This window comes from Myodes glareolus, chromosome 19, assembly GCF_982192425.1.
Source record: "Myodes glareolus chromosome 19, mMyoGla1.1, whole genome shotgun sequence".
Lineage (NCBI taxonomy): Eukaryota > Metazoa > Chordata > Mammalia > Rodentia > Cricetidae > Myodes > Myodes glareolus.
The window spans coordinates 39,684,566-39,695,094 of NC_142044.1; positions in this window are offsets into that span (position 1 = coordinate 39,684,566).

Below are 10,529 nucleotides of genomic sequence, written 5' to 3' on the forward strand. Positions count from 1 at the left end.
GCCGAGTGCAATTGTGTCACTCCCAGAGACTGGCATGCTCATCTGAAGAGTGATCTGAGTCATTCTCATTCGGAGCACCACAGTAAGTTTGAGGCTAGCCTGGGCTACACAAGACTCGGTCTCAAAAGGGTTGTGTGTCATAAGAATCTCCAGTATGCAAGAACTCCCACCTAAGAGTCACACGATGTGGCTTTGTAGTTTAGAAGCCATCTGGCATCTTATTTCCGACCTCCGAGGTTGACTGGCTAGATGGTATCTGCCTTGTGTGTGTGAGGCACGTTTCCACGGTTAACTGAGCTCCCCAGCGGTAAGTGACAGCAGAACCAGACACGAGGGCTTCTGACTTCCGGTGCCACCCTTGCCCCCAACCCCACAGTCTAGCTAGGAAACACACACGTAATAGCCACTAGTGATTTTCATTATTTAGCTTAACAAGCTTAGCAAGTAAGTTCAGTGGTTTACTAACACTGCTTCTCTTCCCCAAATGAAAGGCAGATTCAATAAACAGGCGGTGACCAAGAGAAAAGTCATCACCAAGCATCTACTAGAATAACTGAAAGTCACTAGTCTCTGTCATATTTTAAGGTAGGAGTTACACTGTCATGCTCATGGGCAGAAGGACAGGCCCACCATGCAAGCGTGAGTAAGAATGTCCCTACTATGTGCACACGCCTTTCCTGTGTGCTCATGATCTTACCGGAGTTCTGTCTAGTCCCTTCTTCATCCTTTGTACTTCTTCCCTCGCTCTCTCACCAGATGAGAAGCCCTGAATCCTCACTAACATGTCCTGGGCACTACTCTTGAGAGCTCAGTAAATATTCTTCTGTTGATTATATATGGGGCAGCTGGGGACTCCTGTTCGGTTGGTATTCAGTTAGTCGGACTAAACCAGAGCTCCATCTGACCCTCAGTTCTTAGGATGGAATGCCCTTGTGCTTTCACCATTTGATACAACATGGCGTGTCCACTCTACCTCAGCCCTCTGCCTCCCGAGTGCTGGGATTAAAGGTGTGCACCACTACCGCCCAGTTTAGCCTTGCTTTTTAAACTTGATTTCATTGTTTATTGTGCATATATAAGAATACAATTAAATTGGGGGTATTGATATTTTTAATATATATTTTTAAGGAATTTCATGTCTTCCAATGTGGATGGCTTTTATGTTTTACCTGATCACTCCTACTGGAATTTAAATACAGTGTTGGATACAGATGATAAAACCAGACATTTTGTTTTGTTCCTGATTATGCACTAAAGCACGCAGTCTCACGCTGTTGAATGTGATGCTAACTGCGGGTTTTCCAGAGAGACACCATTGTTTCTTTTTAAGACTGCATACCTGCCCTGAGCTCTGCCCTGCCACCAGGCTTAGAAATACACACTGATACACTAACCCCCAGCTTCCCCAACATCATTTCATTGTCTGCTTTGCACTAAAATGTCCTGACTCACTGCTTGGTTTTGTTTTGTTTTTTGTTTTTTTTAACCATTTTATTAAATCTTCCTCAAAATGCTGACGATCCCCAGTCACAGTAAACATAATAGGGTGCATCTAATTCAGTTGTTGCTTTAGCACATTGTCCTAATGTGACGGTGGCTGCCACAGGCGATGCATCTCCACACATTTGCCTGCTCTGTCCCTTCAGTGACTCGCCCCAGACCCTGAAGAGATCAGGCTTGTTCAGGGTGGTCTGGTCTGGACTGTTTGTGTGTTTCTGTGTCTGCTTTTTTTGCAAATACGTGTTGTCCTGTTCCTAGGTGCTAATTCCAATTCTGAACACTTTTGCCTTCATTGGTCTGCATTTGAGAACATTCTCTTCTTCCAGTAATTTGCTGAGGATCAGGCTGCCAGAGAAAATTTCAGACATTTCTGCAAAACAAGAGACATAAACTGAGGAAGTTCTCCTGGATTGAAGTGCAGGGGCTTTACACGATCCGATCCGTCAGGGTGCTTACATGCCTCTGAGATCCAGGATCAGCTCTGCTCAGGGTGAATGATTCCGGTGTGAGGCATCTCTATAAACTATGTGGAATTGTTTTTTGTTTTGTTTTGTTTTGTTTAGGGCTTGCTGAGTCCCTTGTACCGCACCTATACCCTTACTCCGTTTTGTTTTGTTTTTTTCTTTAGTATATAGTGTTCTGTCTGAATGTATGCCTGCACGCCAGAAGAGGGCACCAGATCTCATTACAGATGGTTGTGAGCCACCATGTGGTTGTTGGGAATTGAACTCAGGACCTCTGGAAGAACAGTCAGTGCTCTTATCCTCTGAGCCATCTCTCCAGCCCCCTTACTCCATTTTTATTAGTTGGCCTCTCCCCTCTTTATCTTACTCATCCAACATGTGACTGTTAACCCAGAATTATCCATAATAGCCAAAGATTCACATCATCTTTTTTTTTACAAAAGCAGTTTTTCCACATTAAGCTGTACAATGGAGCATTATGCAGCCGTGAAAGGGAAGAAACGACAGCTCTGTGTGACAGCAGGGAAACCAGACACAACTCTTAATGTGTAGTTCCAACAAATCTCAAAGCAGTGCTTACCTGGGAGTGGGTGGGAGAAACAGAAAACACAGCTAGGGCAAGATGAAGTTAGGAAGAAATGGAAGTAGACACAGCAAGCAGACGCTAAGGCAAAGGAAAACTAGTTAAAGTCCTTGGAAAAAGCATTTTGCAGATAAGAAAGGGCAAGGGGGGGTAAATCTGGTGGTGCCCACCAGTAGTCCCAGAGCTTGGGAGGCAGAGGCAGGAGGAGCACTACAAACAAGTTCAAGGTCAGCCTGAATCCAGCTCCAGGCTACATACCAAAATCCTGCCTCGACAAAGCAAAACTAAAATTAAAAGGGAAAAGGTCATGAGTGTTGTAATCTATTTAAAAACACAGCGAAGAAAAGTCACGATGTACAAGGCTCACATCAGAGGTTTGTTGGAGAGGAGAGAGAAGGGGCAGAGAGGGGGGCCAGAGACTGGTCCCTGGGGACAAGAGTGGCAGAAGAGGGGAGGGGGTTGGGTAAGGCCCGCCTTTTAAAAGGGAACACAGCAAATGTGCACAGGAGGGGCTCTTAGTGGCTGCAGCTAGGACGCATCCTGTCAGGACCCCAAGGGCAGGCCAGTGCAGATGCCTGAATACGAACAATGAGGCCTTTCAAATAGATTTCTAGTAAAAGAAAACAACAGGAAGTCTGAAGCAAGGTGAACCTAATAAAGATTCAAACACATCAATATAACAATGGCGACCCAGGCCAACAGGATGGCTCAGTGGTTAGAGGTCCTTGCCACCACCAAGCTTGGTAACCTAAGTTCTGTCCTCATACCCTCCTGGTGGGAAGAGATAACTGACTCCCACAAGTTGTCCTCTGACTTCCTCGTGTGTGTTGTGGCATGCACTTGCTTACATACATACACTCTTATACACACAAACAAATAAATGTAATTTTAAAAATGAACAAGAGACTTGGGAGGCAGAGGCAGGTGGATCTCTGTGAGTTCGAGGCCAGACTGGTCTACAGAGCGAGTTCCAGGACAGACTCCAAAGCTACAGAGAAACCCTGTCTAGGGGGGAAAATGAACAAGAGAAACTGGCAGATCCAGTGATCACAGGGAACATCTTATTTCCTGTTCTCAGACTCAGCCGGGTTTATTCCTTCAGCCCTTCCGGTTGGTTCTCCAACTAGTAGACTTAGGTCATGTGATCTCTTTGTCTCTATTAGCAAAACAAGGGCTGTGTTACCAATGGAGAAAGAAGACCAGGATTAGGAAACAACTGTGTTAGGAAGATAGGACACGCACAGAGAAAGGAAGACAGAAACCAGGGCGGTGTGGCTAAAGACAGAAGTGATACTGAGGAAGTGGCAGGTGTCTGGAGGACCAAGGTGGGCTCTTCCTGGAGGCGGGGGTCACTTTAGACCTAGACCTGAGAGATTCCAAAGTCACCACAGCTGATAAAGTCTAGGATTTGAGCTTTGTCCAGCTCGCTTATGAAACTGGCCCATTCTAGATCTGTGGCTCTCAACTGAGGAATTTTTACCCTTTAAGGACACATGTTTGGTGACATTTTGATTGTCAGGAGAAGGGAGGGCCTTCTGACTCACAGTGTAGAAATTACAGTTATTGCTAAACACACTAAAATGCACAGAACTCTCTACCCATAACCAGAAATTATCTAACCGGAGATGTCCATACAGCAGGGGCTGAGAAATCTGCCCCAAACAAAAGAGAGCCACCGATGGGTTTTACATAGTTATATGTTACTCACTTGAGTGGCAGAAACTGCCCTTAGCAGGAGGGACTCAGTAGTGGAAACAAAGTCTTGTTCCGAAGAAACTACCGTGGACGAAATGGATGGAAGAGACACAACAATACACAGAGTAAATATCAACTGGGGATAAAGTCTACAGAAAAGTAAAGCAGGCCAAGGGAATTGCTCGTGTTTGACAGAGCGCCTGCCGAGACAGGGAGGTAAGGTGGCATCTCAGGTGGGAAGGCAGGAATGGTGGTGGGGATGGAAAGGAGAGTATAGCCAAGCTCTTTCTCTGTCCTGCCAGCCAGCTCCCAGATGATGACAGGGAGACTTAGTAACTATGAATGGTCGGTCTTAGCCTACTTAGGCTTGTCCCACCAGCTCTTTAAACTTAATTTAACCTATATCTATTTATCTGTATTGTGTTTCAGAACTTTTAACTTTTCTTTCATTCTGTATGTGTTACTTTCTTGCTTCTTCCCTTTCTGGCCAATTGGCCCCTGGCGTCTCCCTGGTGTCTCTTTTTTGTTCTTTCTCTAACCTCAGTTCTTCCTCCTACTTACTCTGCCTGCCAGGAAGTGTCCAGTCTTTACGTCCTCCCTCACTGTTGGTCCTTCAGCTTTTTATCAGACCAATCAGATGCAAGGTAAAAGCAGCAACAACACATCTCTACATAATTAAATAAATACCAATACATCTTTACATAGGTAAACAGATATTCTACAGCATAAACAAATGCAACACATCTTTGCATAGTTGAACAAATATTCCAACAGAATGCACAGTATTTGCTGCAGAACAGTGTGAAGCAGTATTCTGGAAAGTTTTTCTAAGACTAATGTAGAACTGAAGGAGTCCTGCATCTTTTTTTTTTTTAATCTGCTGCTTGAAAAGACAACATTCCTCTGCTTCATAGGTGTTCTGCATTTGAGGTGTAGTGTTAACAAGATGTATAATGTTTTAGTTACTTACAGGGTTGGAGGAAGGGCATGCAAAAACAAACATTAAAAATTTGAAACCACAAAAAAACAAAAAACAAAACAAAACAAAACCCAACAACAACAAATATTCCATAACAGAGAGTATAGCCAGAAACAGAGACATCAGAGTGGACATGACCAGACTGAACTGAGCCGTGTGGGGAGAGGGGGAAGGGAAGAAAGGGAGGAAATGAGGTACAGCAGCCAAGAGGCAAAAAGTACAAAATGGGCACATAACCAAAATGTCTGGATTATATAGGTAAGAGCCTCTGGGGGAAGGGCAGCTCAGCCTCTTGGCTGGAGAGTTCCAAGTAGAGGCCCTGGGTATGCTAGCCATAACCTGTAACAGATAGGGACTGAGAGATGCTGGGGGAACCTGGTAGCCGGGTCCACTTTGATAAATAGACACCTCAGCCATTTGTCCCAGGGCTTGAGACTCATGACCACTGCCAATGTGGCCAAGAGTGTGTAAGTCAGTAAGAGAAGGGGAGGGGTGGGAGGAGATTAGTAAGGGAGCCAGGGGTCAAGTTGTGTTCTTGAGGCCATGCAAAAGATCTAAATTTTACCCTGATTATCAGAAGCTCCTGGGGATGTGTAGGGGAGAGGCAGGGTCTGATAGTGTGTCAAGGATGTAGGGGTGGGCTTACAGAGATAACGGTAATAAACTATTCAGTGGACTGGACAAGAACAGAGTCTCAAGCTTGCTGGTAGAGAGGGAGGGAACTCAGAAGGGACGGAAACTGCAGTATATCCTGGAAGACTGGCTGATAGCCAGTGAGGGAGGAGGGTTTGGGCCACTCAGTGATAAAGAAAACCAGACTAGGAAATTTTCCAGTAGGGATTGTTGGGGAATATAATTTAAAGTGGGTTGCTTTTGTTTATGCTACATTTGTGTAACTCTGTGAAGTTGTGAATCTTGGCCTCTCTACAACACCTGATGGGCTAATAAAGAGCTGAATGGCCACTAGCATGGTGGGAACAAGGATAGGCGGGGCTGACAGGCGGAGATCATAAAGAGGAGGAGAACAAGGAGAGGAGGACAACAGCGGCCAGCGACACAGCAAGCCATAGAGAAAGAAGGAAAGAAAAGTAAACAGAAATAGAGAAAGGAAAAGCCCAGAGGCAAAAGGTAGTTGGGAGTAATCTAAGCTAAGAAAAACTGGCAAGAAGCAATCCGGGCAAAGGCCAGGTATTTGTAACTAAGACTCAGACTGTGTGTGATTTACTTGGAAGCTGGGTGGCACGCCCCTCAAAAAGAGTAAGAAGTCAAAGAACAAAAACAACCACAACAAGGAATTGAGATCATTTGTGATAGGTTCAGCTTGAGAAAGCCACTGCACAGCCAAGGGGAGACCTTGGTTGCCTCTTCTGAAAAAGTAGCATCCTTGTGCCTGGAGATAGGAAGTTAGCTCAGGAAGATGGCCAGTGATATGGCTCAGAAAATAAAAGCATTTGCTGCCAAGTCTGATGATCTGAATTCAATCCCCAGAACACATATAACGAAAAGAAGGCAAGACTTGACCCCAGCGGGTTGTTCTCTGACCTCCACACAGCCAGCACTCAGGAGGCAGAAGCAGGAGACTTTCTATGAGTTTGAGGCCAGCCTGGTCTACAGAGCAAGTTCCAGGACAGCCAAAGCTATCACACAGAAGAAGCCCTGTCTCAAACACACACACACACACACACACACACACACACTCACACACACACGCACAAAGCTTACAACCATACAAATGAGTCTATGCATCACACACACACACACACCACAGACACACTACACACACACACATTAAAAGGAAATGGAGCATTGTTCACAAGATGATGACAAATCATAAATTGTCTAATTGTACTTAACAACGTATCTCTGATTTGGGGGTTCAATAGCAAACCAGTATGGAAGGGCCTTTTCTGTTTTCCTCCACTCTGCCTCAGTATAGTCCATAAGACTCCATGTCCGGTGCCCATGTATAACCCAGCAATTCTCTGGCAAACACCAGCTGGGGGTGTCTGATTCAGCTCTGACCCTGTCCCACAGGATGCAGGCTCAGTGCCACAAGAATGCCCCCTCAGATGCCAGCGCAGGATGTGACCTGTACTTCTGACCAACGAGCTATAATCTGGACTTCCCCTCTTTAGGTCTGAACAATTTGCTTGAGTGATTTATAGATCTCAGAAAAAGTGCTTGTCACTTGTGAGCCGCATTAGTTTCCCATTACCGTAACCAATGCCCGAGGCAATCAGCTTCCAAAGAGGAGAGGTTTCCATTGCTCTGGCTTCGGAAATTTTAGTCCATGATCCAGGGTGATGTGGGGCATCAGAACTAAGGTTACGGAAAGGAGCAAAGTTGCTGAGCACAGAGCCGGGGTCTGGAGAAAGTTGCTGAGCACAGAGCCGGGGTCTAGAAGGGAAAAAGAGACCAAGGGCCTCACCAGCCCTGTCAAGGACACACCCTTAAAGACCAGAATATCCCCCTCTCCCTGCAAGGCCCCATCTCTTGAAGTTTTCACTGCCTCCCAACAGATCGAAGCTGAGGCCTTTAGAGGACACAGACACACAGACTCAAGCATGTACCGATTTGTTAGAAAAGATATCACCATGGATACAGATGAAGATCTCGAGGGAAAAGCCAGAGAGGCAGAGGGCAAAGCATGTGGGAAGGGACCGGTACTAACCCCAGACCCCCGCCTGCCTGGCTGCCTGGAGGCTCTGCAAGCCTCACCATTCATCGCACAAGCACGGCTGATTACACGCCTGGCCTTTCCAGGGGTCAGTTCAGCCCTTCTCCTCTGGCTCCTGTGTTAGGGGTGGAGCTGAAAGTCTTAGCCACACCTGGTATTTCTAGTGACCAGGGGACTGTGAGATACCAATTATCTAACTGACACACAAAACATGCCATTTTGGAAACAATTTAACTAAGACATATATTTTTATTTATGTGTATTGGTGTCTCTGCGTGTATGCTGTGTGGGTGGGGATGTCTGAGAAGACCAGGAGAGAGTTTCAGGTCCCCGGGACCTGGAGTTAAGGGATTTGTAAGCCACCGGGAACTTGACTCAGGCGCACTGCTCCACTCTTAGCTGCTGAGCCTTCTCTCTAGTCCAATCTTTCTTAAACATTTAAAAAAAAAAATTGTCACCAGGCAGTGGCAGCGCATGCCTTTAATCCCAGCACTCAGGAGGCAGAGGCAGACAAATCTCTGCCAGCCTGCTCTACAGAGGGCAGTCCAGGCAGGCCAGGGCTACACAGAGAAACCCCTGTCTCCAAAAACAACAACAAAAAAATAATTGTCATGTGCGTGCATATGCCAGTCAGAGGACCGCTGTCCGGAGTCAGTCTTCTCCTCCTTCCCCCATGTGGGTCCTAGGGTTTGAACTTAGGACCCCAAGCTTGGCAGCAAGCTACCTTTACCCACTGAGCCATCTTCCTGCCCCCTCCCCTTTTAACATTTAGTGAGGGGGAGTGGATGTCAAAAGGCAACCAGGGGGCGTTGGTTCTCTCCGCCATGTGTGTTTTAGGAACTAAAGTTGTCAGGCTCAGAGGCAAGTGGCTTTACTGAGCCATGTCACTGCTACTTCTGGGCTAGGATATGGGATGATGGCCAAATGCATTCGCACAGCTGTGTGCTATTATACAAGGTCAAGGTAATGGCAGACTTTGCCTCTGGGGAAGACCTACTACCTAGGCCACAGAACACCTTTTCACGGTGGTGGGGAGCAACCTGGGGTCTCTTTAGGCGTCTTACATTAGGCACTGACCCCGCTAATGGGAGCTCCACATTGGAAAACATGTTAGAAAACATTATACTTTGACCAGATAGCTCCTATATTTGTGTGTTGGGGGGTTGTTGTTTGTTTGTTTTTGCATTGCTATTTTGTCTGCATGCATGTCTGTGTGAAGGTGTCAGATCTTGGAGTTAAGCTGTCATGTGCGTGCTGGGAATTGAACCCAGATCCTCTGGAAGAGCAGTCAGTACTCTGACCTGCTGAGCCAACTCTCCAGCCCTAAATTTGTGTTCTTATTTCTAAGAGTATGATAAAAACATTCCCCTTTTCTTTCCTCGGTCCTCTGGTGACTAGGTAAAGCTGGGTCAGCTTGACCAAATTGCTGCAGGAGGAAGACACTTACTTATACTTCCAGCAGGAGTGCCTGCTGGCGGAGTGGGCAATTCGGCTGTGTGTTTAGGAGTGTCATACAGCCGCTGTTCTCAGTTGAAAGCAGCTCTCAGTGATTACTCTGTCTGAGACACCGTGGAGGCACTGAAGAAATAGACTCAATCCCCACCCCAAGAAGCCTGAAGTTGTTCTGGAAGTTCAAGGCAGTTTTCTTTTACGTATTTAAAAATGCCTGCACATCTTCCGTTACTGTCCCTTCAGAGGTACAGGCGAATAGAACAGAGCCTGTATCCCGTGTTTCATTGTACAGTCTACCACAACAGCTCTGAGTGCTGGCTAAAGGTGATGCTGGGCTGTAGAGGTGCCGGTCCTTGAGTGAGGGTGTAACTCAGTGGTAGGCACTTGCCTGGGATGTGTGAGCGTAGGAGGCTTTGGGTTTGTTTGCCAGCACTGCCAAAAAGAAAAAAAAAAAAAAAGTAATGCTTTCAAGTTGAAGTGTCTCTGGAATGGTCTGTGGGCTTTAGCTGGAAAGGAAATTCTATCAATTGCCAAAGGCTTACTGAGAGGATTTGTGTGCACAGTTAGGAGACATTGTTGACAGACCTGAACCAGCTGCAGGGCAGAGTCTGTGTCTTCAATCCCCTCCCGCCCCCACCATGTCTCCAACCAAGCGAGGCAGAGAGATGAAAACAAAGACTTTATTCTGCCAGGAGGGTCGGAGAGGTCCTTGCCAACGACACCCGTGGCATGTGTGTGACACCATCCTCTCTCAGCAGGCTTAATGCTGAGCCCAAAGGAAGGCCACGTTTCCCAGGCTCACCTGTGAGTGCCCCTCGCAGGCCACCTGGCCATACCACCACGGTAACTGTGGGAACTGTATCAGCCACTGAGTGGTTAAATCATTTCAAATGCTCTAAGAATTAAAGGGGAAGGAGGGTGGAGAGGAACAGTCAGGGCTGTGGGGAGCCCTTCCTAGCCCCTTGCTTTGCCTCTGCTGCATCCATGTTCTAAAGCAGACTCTTGTAGTAACTAGAACTTTTAATTTTTTTTTCTTATTTTGTTTTCTGGTCCACACTCCTTCATCCCAAGGAAACTGTCCCTAAATTACTTTCAACTTCAACATGATTTAAATTTGTATGCTCTCATTTTATACATTTCTTTACTGACAAAAACTTGGAGCAATTAGCTAAATGGGTG